This window comes from Archocentrus centrarchus, chromosome 5 (assembly GCF_007364275.1).
Source record: "Archocentrus centrarchus isolate MPI-CPG fArcCen1 chromosome 5, fArcCen1, whole genome shotgun sequence".
NCBI classification, from domain to species: domain Eukaryota; kingdom Metazoa; phylum Chordata; class Actinopteri; order Cichliformes; family Cichlidae; genus Archocentrus; species Archocentrus centrarchus.
Genome location: NC_044350.1, coordinates 28,495,472 through 28,509,252, shown reverse-complemented (window position 1 = coordinate 28,509,252; position 13,781 = coordinate 28,495,472).

Sequence of the window (13,781 nt, the reverse complement as noted above, 5' to 3'; positions counted from 1 at the left end):
GAGGTTTGCTTCATGCCACTACAGGGTTTTGCCCTAGTACCACTCCTGTTCCTGCTGATATTTTTCCTGTTTGTTTGAAGAAATCTCTGAATATCTCATGCTATTCTGACCAAAAGATAAAGAATGGTTGAAAAGGTTTTAGATGTAGCGGTATTATACACTTTACATTACATTAGGCACACCTGCTCAACTGCTTGTTAATGCAAATGTCTGCCAATCACATGGGCAGCAACCAAAATGCATTTAGGTATGAAGACGTGGTCAAAAGAACCTGCTGAAGTTCAAACAAAGGTCAAAATATTTATTATTTAAAACTAAGTAATAATGTGAATCTGTACATTATTAGGGCAACAGAAATTACAGAAAAAACTTCAAAAATCAGTTCTTCATCTCAGCAGGTTTTGTGGTGACAACTGGAGATGACCCAAGAAGACAATCATAACACATACAGATGAGGACTCTACATCTCTCATGTAGCTTTAAAAACACAGACTGTAAGCATACACTGTTCATGGCCACAAATGTTTATTACAATTTAATTAACTTCAGCACTTTAGGGATATATAATAAGATGGACCTCTGTCAGAGGTCAGATCTAGTTCTAAATAACATGACACTCTGTCACACCTCCATAAAGCCTTACACTTAAGCTGCTACTGATCAAACAATTATTTAATTCAACAATTCTTGCATCTCCTACATAGTAAAACTTCAATTTGCAAACTTTTAATGTGAAACAGCTGAAGAAAGAAGCACATAGCAAATGGGAGGTGATCATAATGAATCAGTGGCTCAGTGCATGCTGTTTTGGCCTCATTAACACCAATCCTGATATAGAGCTAAACTCAAACCAACAATATGGTGAGAATTGTATGACTTTATCAGTTCATGACATGAATCATATTTCATATTTAGCATCATAACACAGTTTGCAATAATATGTATGGGTGTTAAAGTAGGTCTCTTTTTTTCGTGAGACCCAACGGACACCCGTATAACTTCTTCATTCTGCTCTACTTATCAGCAAGTGGTGGCAATAATATTCCATAAAACACAGCAGTGAGTCAACTGCAAACAATCAGATCTGGATTTTTATGTCCTGTTTGTTTTTTTGTTTGTTTGTTTTTAAGAAAATCAATCAAAATTAGTGCACAAAGCCTTCTGACAAGAAACAACTTTTTAAAATCACACCAGTGCACATTATGGATACAATAAGCCAAGAAAAATGATAAATACACTTATTTATATCTGTACTTCTATGAGTCAATATGCCTGCCATGTCCATGGGTGTAATGCATTACATTTTGCTGTAATGCAGAAATGTAACACATTAATGCACAAAATTCTATAATCACATTGCAGTTACATCATTACTCCAATTGCAAAGGTTCTTCAATAGAAAGAAAAAAAGAAAAAAAAAACCTCAAATATGCCTTTTTTTCTGTGCACTAAAATGGTGGATTGGTCTACAGCTTGTGAGGAATGACAATATGAATATTATTTGTATTTCTATTGCACAAAAGGACACGAATGTGATAGGAAATTGTAAACTGGTCCCAAAGTAGAAAACAGCTGGTGATAATATATGACACTGATTCTATGCAAGTATGTGCACAGACAGCATGCTAACATAAGTATAGTAGTGAAGAACCCAGAGTGATGTTAAAGCTGAGTGTCGAGCCAGGCAGCCAGAGCCTGAAGTTCAACAGGTAACAAAAGCATGCATGAGCAGTCAGGCTTGTAACATTGTAGCCTCTATTTTTACCAGTACCTGTTTCTACAGAGCAATCGCTGTGTCGATCACTGTGAAGAGCTCTTTGGGCTGGTTTTCAGCTGTGCTTCTGGCTTTGTGTTAAAACTTAAACAGTAACATTGGACATGCACTTGTGTGTGACTTTATTAGGATATAGCCTAAGATTTATATTGTTAAATTTTATGTGACAGTGCATCTCGGGCCATGCTTGCAGTAACCCAAATGTAATGTAATAAGAAGTATAACAAATTACTTTCTCTAGAGAGTAATTTAGATAATGATGACTTTTAAAAACAAATATTACATAATGTTTAATACGTTATACTGACAACATTGGTGTTACAGCAGTGGTCCCCAACCTTTTTTGAGCCGCGGACCGGTTTAGTGTTAGAAAATATTTCCACGGACCGGCTTTTAAGGTGTGGCGAATAAATACGTCAAAATAAATGATACGACCATAACCAAGTGTGATATTTTCTATGTATAATAATAAAAAACGGGAATCCACTTTGTATTCGTATGCAACTCTATCAGCAGCGTTCTCGTAACATCCCGCCTCAACATGAATAACAGGCTCTCTGCCCACAGCGCTCCCTGGTCAGCTGTTAGAGCCATGGTAAAACATGCCTTCAAAATAAGATACACCGCAAAAACAAATACAGTAGAAATCACCTGAGTCGGATTCAAATGGCCCAGTTTGGGGTCTATTATCGAATTTCGCTGCAATGGCTTCTGCTTCATCTATGAATTTGCTTCTGCAAATTTTATAATCTGAAATTTTACTCGTAAGTGCAAGTTTGTAGCTTACACTTGCCACGATTGTCCCCGGTGAAATGAACTGATATAAACACTAAAACAATTTCCAGGCGTTGTTAGTGTGTGTAGTTGTGCACGAACGAGCCGATGCATGGAAGTGGGCGGACAGGAGCTGAGGAGGGTTTTAGCGCTAAACTCATCCAGTTTATGCGATCACATTTAACTGGAAATTTATTACAATGGGACCAGATTTTTCATCCGAGGTAGGTGAATATCCGACGGATTTATGTGATGATTTTATTGGAATTAATGTTAGGAAAAATCAGGACCTGCAGATGCCATCCAACTAGAGCGAAAACCCGATTTGTGCGACTTCGACTTAGGTGATTTTTACTGTATAAAGCGCATGAAAAATACAACTCACCATAACACTGAATCAGTGTAAGCCCCCTGAGCTTGTTTCTCTGATACTCATTTTTGCTGGCTTCTGGTTTGACTGGGTTCGGCCGATTTCACATGGAGCGTGGCTGCAGAGCCGCGGTGTCAAGCGCTGGAGAGTCAGTTTGATGGCTGGGTCTACCTCACTGCTATCCCCGGTGTTGATAAATAAAAATGGTAAATGGACTAGTTCTTACATAGCGCTTTTCTACTCTTGTTGAGCACTCAAAAATTTAAAGAAGCGTTATGTAGGTCAACCAACCGATTTCGTTAGACAGGCCTGAAGCTTCTGGGTTTAATTTTAGCGGTGACGTATCATGTGAGCAGAAACGTCTTGACACGTCAAGAGGAAGTCATGGAGGGAAGTAACGGAGCGAATCCGCCCATTTTTCAAAATAAAATATAGTTTAGGCGCAGATAATGTAAAACGGAAATAATTTAAGTTATTTATTCTTTATGTGCGGCCCGGTACCAAATGTCCCACGGCCCGGTACCGGTCCACGGCCCGGGGGTTGGGGACCTCTGTGTTACAGGATTCTATGAAGGACTCTGTGAGCACCATCTCTCGCCTCTTCCTATTGTGTGTCTGATGTTAGGGTCAGCAAATGTCACAGTTAGTGGAGATCTATTTTTCTGAATTGAGTGTGATATTATATGTGAGGTTAAAAAAAAAAAAAATCCATCAAGCATCATTCATGACATCAAACATTTGCCATTGGTAACAGGGATGACATGCTCTACCCACAGAGTGCCAACAATAGAAAACAGGACCCAAAAATAAGATCAGCACTGAGCCAAACAACCTCGAACTCTGCACATATTCAGGTCCTCAAGAATACACCCACTAAACTTGAACTACATAGGTTCAAACTTTGTTGAGACAAAGAGCAGATATTGAGATTCTTTGATTTACTAAGGTGACAGCTGCAGTGGTATGCAAAGGTTTGGGCACCCCTGATAATTTTCATGATTTTCCTTACCTTTATATAGACAAAATACAGGTGCTGGTCATAAAATTACAATATCATGAAAAAGTTGATTTATTTCAGTATTTCCATTCAAAAAGTGAAACTTGTATATTATATTCATTCATTACACACAGACTGATATATTTCACGTTTGTTTCTTTTAATTTTGATGATTACAACTGATAACTTATGAAAACCCCAAATTCAGTATCTCAGAAAATTAGAATATTACTTAAGACCAATACAAAAAAAGATTTTTAGAAATGTTGGACAACTGAAAAGTATGAGCATGTACAGCACTCAATACTTAGTTGGGGCTCCTTTTGCCTGGATTACTGCAACAATGCGGCGTGGCATGGAGTTGATCAGTCTGTGGCACTGCTCAGGTGTTACGAGAGCCCAGGTTGCTCTGATAGTGGCCTTCAGCTCTTCTGAATTGTTGGGTCTGGCATATTGCATCTTCCTCTTCACAATAGCCCATAGATTTTCTATGGGGTTAAGGTCAGGCGAGTTTGCTGGCCAATTAAGAACAGGGATACCAGGGTCTTTAAAGCAGGTACTGGTAGCTTTGGCACTGTGTGCAGGTGCCAAGTCCTGTTGGAAAATGAAATCTCCATCTCCATAAAGTTGGTCAGCAGCAGGAAGCATGAAGTGCTCTAAAACTTCCTGGTAGACGGCTGCGTTGACCTTGGACCTCAGAAAACACAGTGGACCAACACCAGCAGATGACATGGCACCCCAAACCATCACTGACTGTGGAAACTTTACACTGGACCTCAAGCAACGTGGATCCTGTGCCTCTCCTCTTTTCCTCCAGACTCTGGGACCTTGATTTCCAAAGGAAATGCAAAACTGACTTTGATCAGAGAACGGAGCATTCAGCAGCAGTTCAGTCCTTTTTGTCTTTAGCCCAGGCGAGACATTTCTGACGCAGTCTCTTGTTCAAGAGTGGCTTGACACAAGGACTGCGACAGCTGAAACCCATGTCTGCATACGTCTGTGCGTGGTGGTTCTTGAAGCACTGACTCCAGCTGCAGTCCACTCTTTGTGAATCTCCCCCACATTTTTGAATGGGTTTTGTTCCACAATCCTCTCCAGAGTGCGGTTATCTCTGTTGCTTGTACACTTTTTTCCTACCACATCTTTTCCTTCCCTTCGCCTCTCTATTAATGTGCTTGGACACAGAGCTCTGTGAACAGCCAGCCTCTTTAGGAATGACCTTTTGTGTCTTGCCCTTCTTGTGCAAGGTGTCAATGGTCGTCTTTTGGACAACTGTCAAGTCAACAGTCTTCCCCATGATTGTGTAGCCTACAAAACTAGACTGAGAGACCATTTAAAGGCCTTTGCAGGTGTTTTGAGTTAATTAGCTGATTAGAGTGTGGCGCCAGGTGTCTTCAATATTGAACCTTTTCACAATATTCTAATTTTCTGAGATACTAAATTTATGATTTTCATTAGTTGTCAGTTATAATCATCAAAATTAAAAGAAATAAACATTTGAAATATATCAGTCTGTGTGTGATGAATAAAGGTAATATACATGTTTCTCTTTTTGAATGGAGTTACTGAAATAAATCAACTTTTTCATGATATTGTAATTTTATGACCAGCACCTGTAAGTGGCTTAACAGACTACAAAATAAAATGAAAATGGTGAGGTACAAGGACTGGAAAAGCAGCCAATGTCCAAAGAAAAAATTTGAACTATTGCCTAAGACCACTTATTGAAGGGTGGCTCAAAATCTTTGCACAGTACTGTATCACACATCTGTAAACCTTATGAAAGAGTAACATATGTATGTCTATACACACTTTTGTGCCAATATATTCATAAATGTTGAAAAACTTCACAGAATAACTGGAAATCACGAGGATACAGCCATGAGGGTTTATGAACAAACTATGAAGAAGAACCATGAAGAAACTTCACAACAGTCAGTCAAGTCTGTAATGGTACACTGATGTTATGACACCACCATGGTTAAAGTGATCACACATACTGGTTTTATGATATTTCAGAAAACTCAGTTCAAATAAGTAAATACAATACAATACAAGAGAAATGACAGTTTAAAAATGTAATTTGTTCATAAAATATGAATAGAAGCATTGCTGCCACATTTTTGAATCAGCATAAGCACGCAATATATTCCTGTCATTATTTGTGCAATCAAAATCCAGATTTGTATAGTGAGACAGCCCCCTGACAGAATACCTAAGGAAATATGTTTAACACACAACGCTGTGCATTTGAGGTCGACAGAGCTGAAAGGAGAGAGTGAAGTGGTGCATAGCAAATGAGAGCATTATTGGTGGTGAATATGAGACCCAGGATGCGGTAAACTAGGCTCTGTAGTCTACTGTCACAGTCTTTCCCAGTTCTTTTTATGATGGCCTAGTTTCATTGTAAAGACTTTACCCACCTCCTCACACTTGTGTTTCCCCCCCCAGAGGGAAACCCGTTACCAGAGTGTCTCTCTTTAACCTGGGGAGCTTTCTTACAGCACTTGCCTGCTTCTTCGTCTTCCCTGGGGCTCAATTAGAAATATTGTTCAGTTGACTCCACAGTCGAGATGATGACGCATTGCGTGTTACAGACACAGGACTGTGTTTTCTTTAAAACCTTAACCTTTGAGCTGTAATTGCTAATGATATCATCATATCTCAACCAAATAAGTAAAATAAGCAAGTAAAGCAAGCAAAATAATGCTTCTGGCACAGCGAGATGAATGCATTGCTAGCCAAGTTGGAAAGTACTGACTGGCAGACACGCTTTTTTCTTAATTTAAATTTTTTTTGGCAATAAGTAAATATAGTATCACTACTGATAACATATTAAATTTGTCCTCTCTATTATCCGCTTCACATTTTTGCCATTGTAAGATTTTATTAAACTTATCAGGTATTGGTTTATCACCTACAGTATTAGACCATAAATTCAATTTTTTCCCAGTTACTGCATACAAATATAAAGAAATGAAGTGGGTTCCAAAAGCATTAAGTAAAAAGTGTGAAAGTGCCCATGCATGAGTTCCCTCCTGGTTGACAGTGTTGCATGCAACAAGCTATTTAAAAAAAACAACAACACTGAAATGTACATTTTTGTGAGTATTGTCAACATTTTGCTTTTACGCAGTGACTGAACTGTCAGAACATTACTTCTTTGATTCTGCAATAACTGCAGGATATTCATGAGGCACTGTTTCCTAGCAACATAGCGTATGCACTGTGTACTGTATAAGCTATAGTAGCACGTCTGTGATCGCTAAGACAAAAGATGAATGAGATGTTAGCTGAACGTTTAAAGGAATGCGACAGCTTTTCAAACATTTCCAGTTTTTTTTTTTCCTTCAATGCTGGTATTGCTTTTTCTTTATACATGCCTTCACGTCTGCCTCTGTCCACAATGAATTGGTTGAGCCTCTGTGACTGATGCTGCTTCTAGATCAGGCTTTTTACAGCAAAGCAGCCCCTGTCAGTGTTGAGTTTGTGATAGTATACAATAGCATAGCTGCACAGCTGAGAGAGCTCAGTCACAGGACCCCAGAGAGAAAGCATCACTGCACTGCTTCTCTCAAATCCTGCTGTATATTGGTGCTCAATTCTAGACAAATGTGCTCCTGCACTCATTCTGTCACCTGAGGGCAGTTGTGTTGTATTATTCTGTGGTGCACATGGGAATGGACTAGTGGATAAACATTTTTATCTGCTCAGCTATTCATACTTGCGTGAGGATTGTCGCAGCTTTGGCACTTCAGTTACTATCAACAGTCAGATCTGCAGATCTGCAGTCAGATCCAGTTTAAATGGTTAATGAAATGGTTTTGAAGACTAAAACCAAATTAAATGACTTTTTCAGAGCTTTTCAGAACGGTGACAGATGGCTTGCATTTACACATTTTAGGGGCTTGACATGATTCAATTGGAAGTGAGGCAAGATGATTTCAAGAACATAAGAAAGGATTATTACTTTCACTATGATCCAGTACTCAAATGATGTCTTTTGCATACATTCTACGTTAATATTTCTCCCTACTGTGTGAGTAGCATTCAAATTAATTTACTCTAGTATTCTAAAGCAGCTGTCTTTGTTACTAAGATCACAGTGTTGAGGAGAGAGCTACATTCAAAAGGAAAGTGTATTTTCTTGATTTTGCCGTCTTTTTTCATATCTTGAAACCACTTCATCAATCACATAGTTGTGCATTTTTAGTGCCATTGGTTTATATCAGACATTTGCCTGTGTAAACTCCTCAACCTTTATCTGAGCATTTGTATCTCACTATCTGCAATAACACAGTTGAGCAGATTGTATTGAATCCCTTGACAGTTGTGTCGATATGGCCACCCACACAATTTTTTTTTCTTGAATGTATTTTGCCATCGCGCTGCCGAACAACATCTCAAGTTGTCCCAAATATTCTTCTTTCAGACTCAGACGCACTGAAGCAAGGAGAGGCCAGCTGTTGGCAGAATAGCACGTACTTGCCTGTCTCCTGCACAGTTGGGAGTGAAGTCCATAGCTTTAGACACTCAAGTCTCTGTTGGGCTGAGGATTCTGGTTGCACTATCATTTAAAAAAGTTATTGTGGAGGTTTTTTTTTTTTTCATCCTTTGTTTTGTCCAGTAATTCAGCAATTATTAGTTCTAGCTATTATACAGGTGCTGGTCATAAAATTACAATATCATGAAAAAGTTGATTTATTTCAGTAATTCCATTCACAAAGTGAAACTTGTATATTATATTCCTTCATCACACACAGACTGATATATTTCAAATGTTTGTTTCTTTTAATTTTGATGATTATAACTGACAACTAATGAAAACTCCAAATTCAGTATCTCAGAAAATTAGAATATTGTGAAAAGGTTCAATATTGAAGACACCTGGCGCCACACTCTAATCAGCTAATTAACTCAAAACACCTGCAAAGGCCTTTAAATGGTCTCTCAGTCTAGTTTTGTAGGCTACACAATCATGGGGAAGACTGCTGATGTGACAGTTGTCCAAAAGATGACCATTGACACCTTGCACAAGAAGGGCAAGACACAAAAGGTCATTCCTAAAGAGGCTGGCTGTTCACAGAGCTCTGTGTCCAAGCACATAAATAGAGAGGCGAAGGGAAGGAAAAGATGTGTACAAAAAAAAGTGTACAAGCAACAGAGATAACCGCACTCTGGAGAGGATTGTGGAACAAAACCCATTCAAAAATGTGGGGGAGATTCACAAAGAGTGGACTGCAGCTGGAGTCAGTGCTTCAAGAACCACCACGCACAGACGTATGCAGACATGGGTTTCAGCTGTCGCAGTCCTTGTGTCAGGCCACTCTTGAACAAGAGACTGCGTCAGAAACATCTCGCCTGGGCTAAAGACAAAAAGGACTGAACTGCTGCTGAGTGCTCCAAAGTTATGTTCTCTGATCAAAGTCTATTTTTGCATTTCCTTTGGAAATCAAGGTCCCAGAGTCTGGAGGAAAAGAGGAGAGGCACAGAATCCATGTTGCTTGAGGTCCAGTGTAAAGTTTCCACAGTCAGTGGTGGTTTGGGGTGCCATGTCATCTGCTGGTGTTGGTCCACTGTGTTTTCTGAGGTCCAAGGTCAATGCAGCCGTCTACCAGGAAGTTTTAGAGCACTTCATGCTTCCTGCTGCTGACCAACTTTATGGAGATGGAGATTTCATTTTCCAACAGGACTTGGCACCTGCACACAGTGCCAAAGCTACCAGTACCTGCTTTAAAGACCGTGGTATCCCTGTTCTTAATTGGCCAGCAAACTCGCCTGACCTTAACCCCATAGAAAATCTATGGGCTATTGTGAAGAGGAAGATGCGATACGCCAGACCCAACAATTCAGAAGAGCTGAAGGCCACTATCAGAGCAACCTGGGCTCTCATAACACCTGAGCAGTGCCACAGACTGATCAACTCCATGCCACGCCGCACTGCTGCAGTAATCCAGGCAAAAGGAGCCCCAACTAAATATTGAGTGCTGTACATGCTCATGCTTTTCATGTTCATACTTTACAGTTGGCCAACATTTCTAAAAATCCTTTTTTTTGTATTGGTCTTAAGTAATATTCTAATTTTCTGAAATACTGAATTTGGGGTTTTCATTAGTTGTCAGTTATAATCATCAAAATTAAAAGAAATAAATCAGTCTGTGTGTAATGAATGAATATAATATACAAGTTTCACTTTCTGAATGGAATTACTGAAATAAATCAACTTTTTTCATGATATTCTAATTTTAGGACTAGCACCTGTATTTGGTCTACATACAGTAGTGGTATGCAAAAGTTTGGGCACCCCTGATAATTTTCATGATTTTCCTTTGAATATCATTGGTTTTTTGGATCAGCAATTTCAGTTAAATATATCATATAGCAGACAAACACAGTGATATTTGAGAAGTGAAATTAAGTTTACAGGATTTACAGAAAGTGTGCAATAATATTTACACAAAAGGTGCATAAGTTTGGGCACCCTTGTCGTTTTATTGATTTGAATACCTTTAGCACTAATTATTGGAACACAAAATTTGTTTTGTAAGCTCATTGACCCTTGACCTACATACACAGGTGAATACAATTATGAGAAAGGGTTAAGGTGGCCAATTTGCCTATTATTAAATCATCCCTGAATGATATTGTTAGGCAAGTTAATGTTGATCTGATTTGTATTAGTAATAATATTACCACTTTATTCTGGGTTGCTTTTTTCATTTTTCATTGCTGTTTTTTTGTTATTTTTATAACTGCAAGTTATAATGATTTCACAAACATAATGCTACATGGATGTCAATCATTCAAAATAAATATAATTTTAAATTCTCTTTATCTATTTTATAAATTTTATGCAGGAAGACCGCCACAGTGGCACCACCCAGCACATCCTCAAGATCCTGGTTTTCTATGGTGCTGATAGAGACTCTAGTGGATGTATCCATCCTTTTTGAAAGCAAAGAGGCATTGCAGGATGTGGCAATACAGCTAAAGCTCTGTGTTCTGCTTATTGGCCTGATTTATGCTCTCAGTCTTGCATAACCCCCAGGACTGTGTTACACTTTTGAGATGTTTCACAAACTTTTTCTAGAACTGAATGGGCTTAAGTTGTCCCCAAAAGTGCAAGCTTTAAAGTTGAAGTTGCTGTCTTAAATGGTATTGCCATGGCATTTATGTACAATTCCATCAACTCAGTTCTCCATCTGAATAATGATTCCTCATTTCCAGAAAGACTACTGGCTTCATTGGACCATCCTCTTAAATAGAGCAGCTTGTCTTTAAATAAAGTTCCATTATCAGGACAAATGGATTACCGGTGGACTTCTTCAGTTTTTGGTCCCTGAGATTGTTGTAGATGTGGTCAAATGTGGCCAGGATATGTTGATGCTAAAACAGTTTTGATGTTTGTAATATGACTGAATGGAAAAAATAATGCAAATGCAAAGATGGGCAGTGGAATCAAAATATTGTGCCTGACAGCGTGAATATTGATATCTCTCTGATTATTCACAGCTGTAGTGATGTTAACCTACCTGCACCCTTTCACCCTTCTGGAAAAACTACTAACTTGTCTTCAATTCATCTTCTAGTTGTCATTCTGAAACAAATTGCAGATTGTTTACTAAGGCACCTGTCGTTAACTCAGGTTTTATTTACTTATGGAGGGTATCCACCACGCTAAATGTGTTTGATGCACTAGCATGTATTTGAGAGCAGAGCAATATTTGCAATATTTACAGACAAATCAATTGCTGTTTAAATCTGATACATTTTTTTCGACACATTGAGATGACAACAGTGGTGATGGGTAGCTGAAGTTGTAATATGTGATTCAATCAGGCTGTTTATTAATGATGCTATTTCTAAATCTATTTAGATTTTGGGTTATGTCAATAATAGTTAAAATCTCATCTCCTGTTTTCATGTTGTAATATGAATTTGTACACATTATGCCTCCTGGAATCTAAAAGAAATAAATATCAGAGTTTGTCTCAGATCTGTATTCAATTTATGAAAGAGGTAGATATGTTCAAGAGGGTACTGTTAATAATTTTCTTCTCCAAATGTTTTATTTTCTAAGTTACTTTTGGCAAATGACTTGGAGAAGAGGGGGGGGGGGTGGCTTTTGTGTCACCTGCCTGAACTAAAATTTTGAACTAACACATTTTTTTTAATTAAAATTCCTCATCTTCCAGTGATGACAGAAAGTCAGTGGGTCGATTTCTGCCTCACCTACAAAGGAACACGTGTTTAACGGCAACACATCATCCACACTAAGAACCATGTTTAATCCTGAATATGTGGCCTTGCTAGTTACCCTGCCCCCGGAGGGGGAATGGGGTATTGGCTTTGGTATGTTTGTCTGTTTGTTAACCAGAACAAACAGAAAAAATCCAGAAAAACTATTAAAATGATTTAAAATGTATTTATTTTGGCCTTCTGGAGTCGACAGATGCACTGGCGTGTCCAAATGACATCACTGATTTAAGATGACATAACAGCAAGAGGCAGCCTCAGTGAGTCTCCATTTCAAATTGTGTTGAAAGAGTGGACTTCAAACTACACAACATGTTGTGTAGTTTGAAGTTTAAAAATTGTACAGTTTTTAAATTATGCTGACAGGCCAAGTAAAACCAGAGTTACGATCAGTAATTTACGCCGTGTTTTTTCCTGTATATTGTCCTCATGTATGATGCGTGTTTGGTGCAGGAAGAAACTGGAAAAATGGGAAATTCGCTAGCAGAAAGGCTTGCAAGCAAACAAGAATCCTTGATGCACAAATCAAGGAGGAGGAGTAGCAGCAATCTTCCACTCCAGCTCACTAATTCATCAAAGACCCAGAGTTTTAATTCTTTTGAAAGCCTGACTCTTAGTCTTGTCCATCCTAATTGGGAAACTCAAAAACCTGTTTTATTTGTTATTATCTATCGTCCACCTGGTCCTTACTCAGAGTTTCTGTCTGATTTCTCAGACTTTTTATCTGATTTAGTGCTCAGTTCAGATAAAATAATTATAGTGGGTGATTTTAACATCCATGTAGATGCTGAAAATGACAGCCTGAACGCTGCATTTAATCTATTATTAGATTCAATTGGCTTCTCTCAAAATGTAAAGGAGCCCACCCACCACTTTAATCATACTCTGGATCTTGTCCTGACATATGGCATAGAAACTGAAGACTTAACAGTATTCCCTGAAAGCCCCCTCCTGTCTGATCATTTCTTAGTAACATTTACTTTAATGAATTACACAGCAGTAGGGAATAAGTTTTATTACAGTAGAAGTCTTTCTGAAAGTGTTGTAATTAAGTTTAAGGATCTAATTCCTTCATTATTATGCTCTTCAGTGCCATGTGCCAACACAGTACAGAGCAGCTACCTAAACTCTGCTCCCAGTGAGGTCGAGTATCTCGTCAATAGTTTTACATCCTCACTGCGTACGACTTTGGATGCTGTGGCTCCTCTGAAAAGGAAAACCTCAAATCAGAAGTGCCTGACTCCGTGGTATAATTCGCAAACGCACAGCTTAAAGCAGATAACCCGAAAGCTGGAGGGGGAATGGCATCTCACTAAATTAGAAGATGCTCATTTAACCTGGAAAAAGAGTTTGTTGCTCTATAAAAAAGCCCTCCGTAAAGCTAGGACATCTTACTATTCATCACTGATAAGAACAACCCCAGGTTTCTTTTCAGCACTGTAACCAGGCTGACCAAAAGTCAGAGCTCTGTTGAGCGGCGTATTCCTGTAACTTGAAGTATTAATGACGTCATAAGTTTCTTAAAATAAAATTTTAACCATTACAGATAAAATTATTCATAACATCTCACAGAAGTATCTTTGCGTACAGCTACTTCCAATACTGCTGAT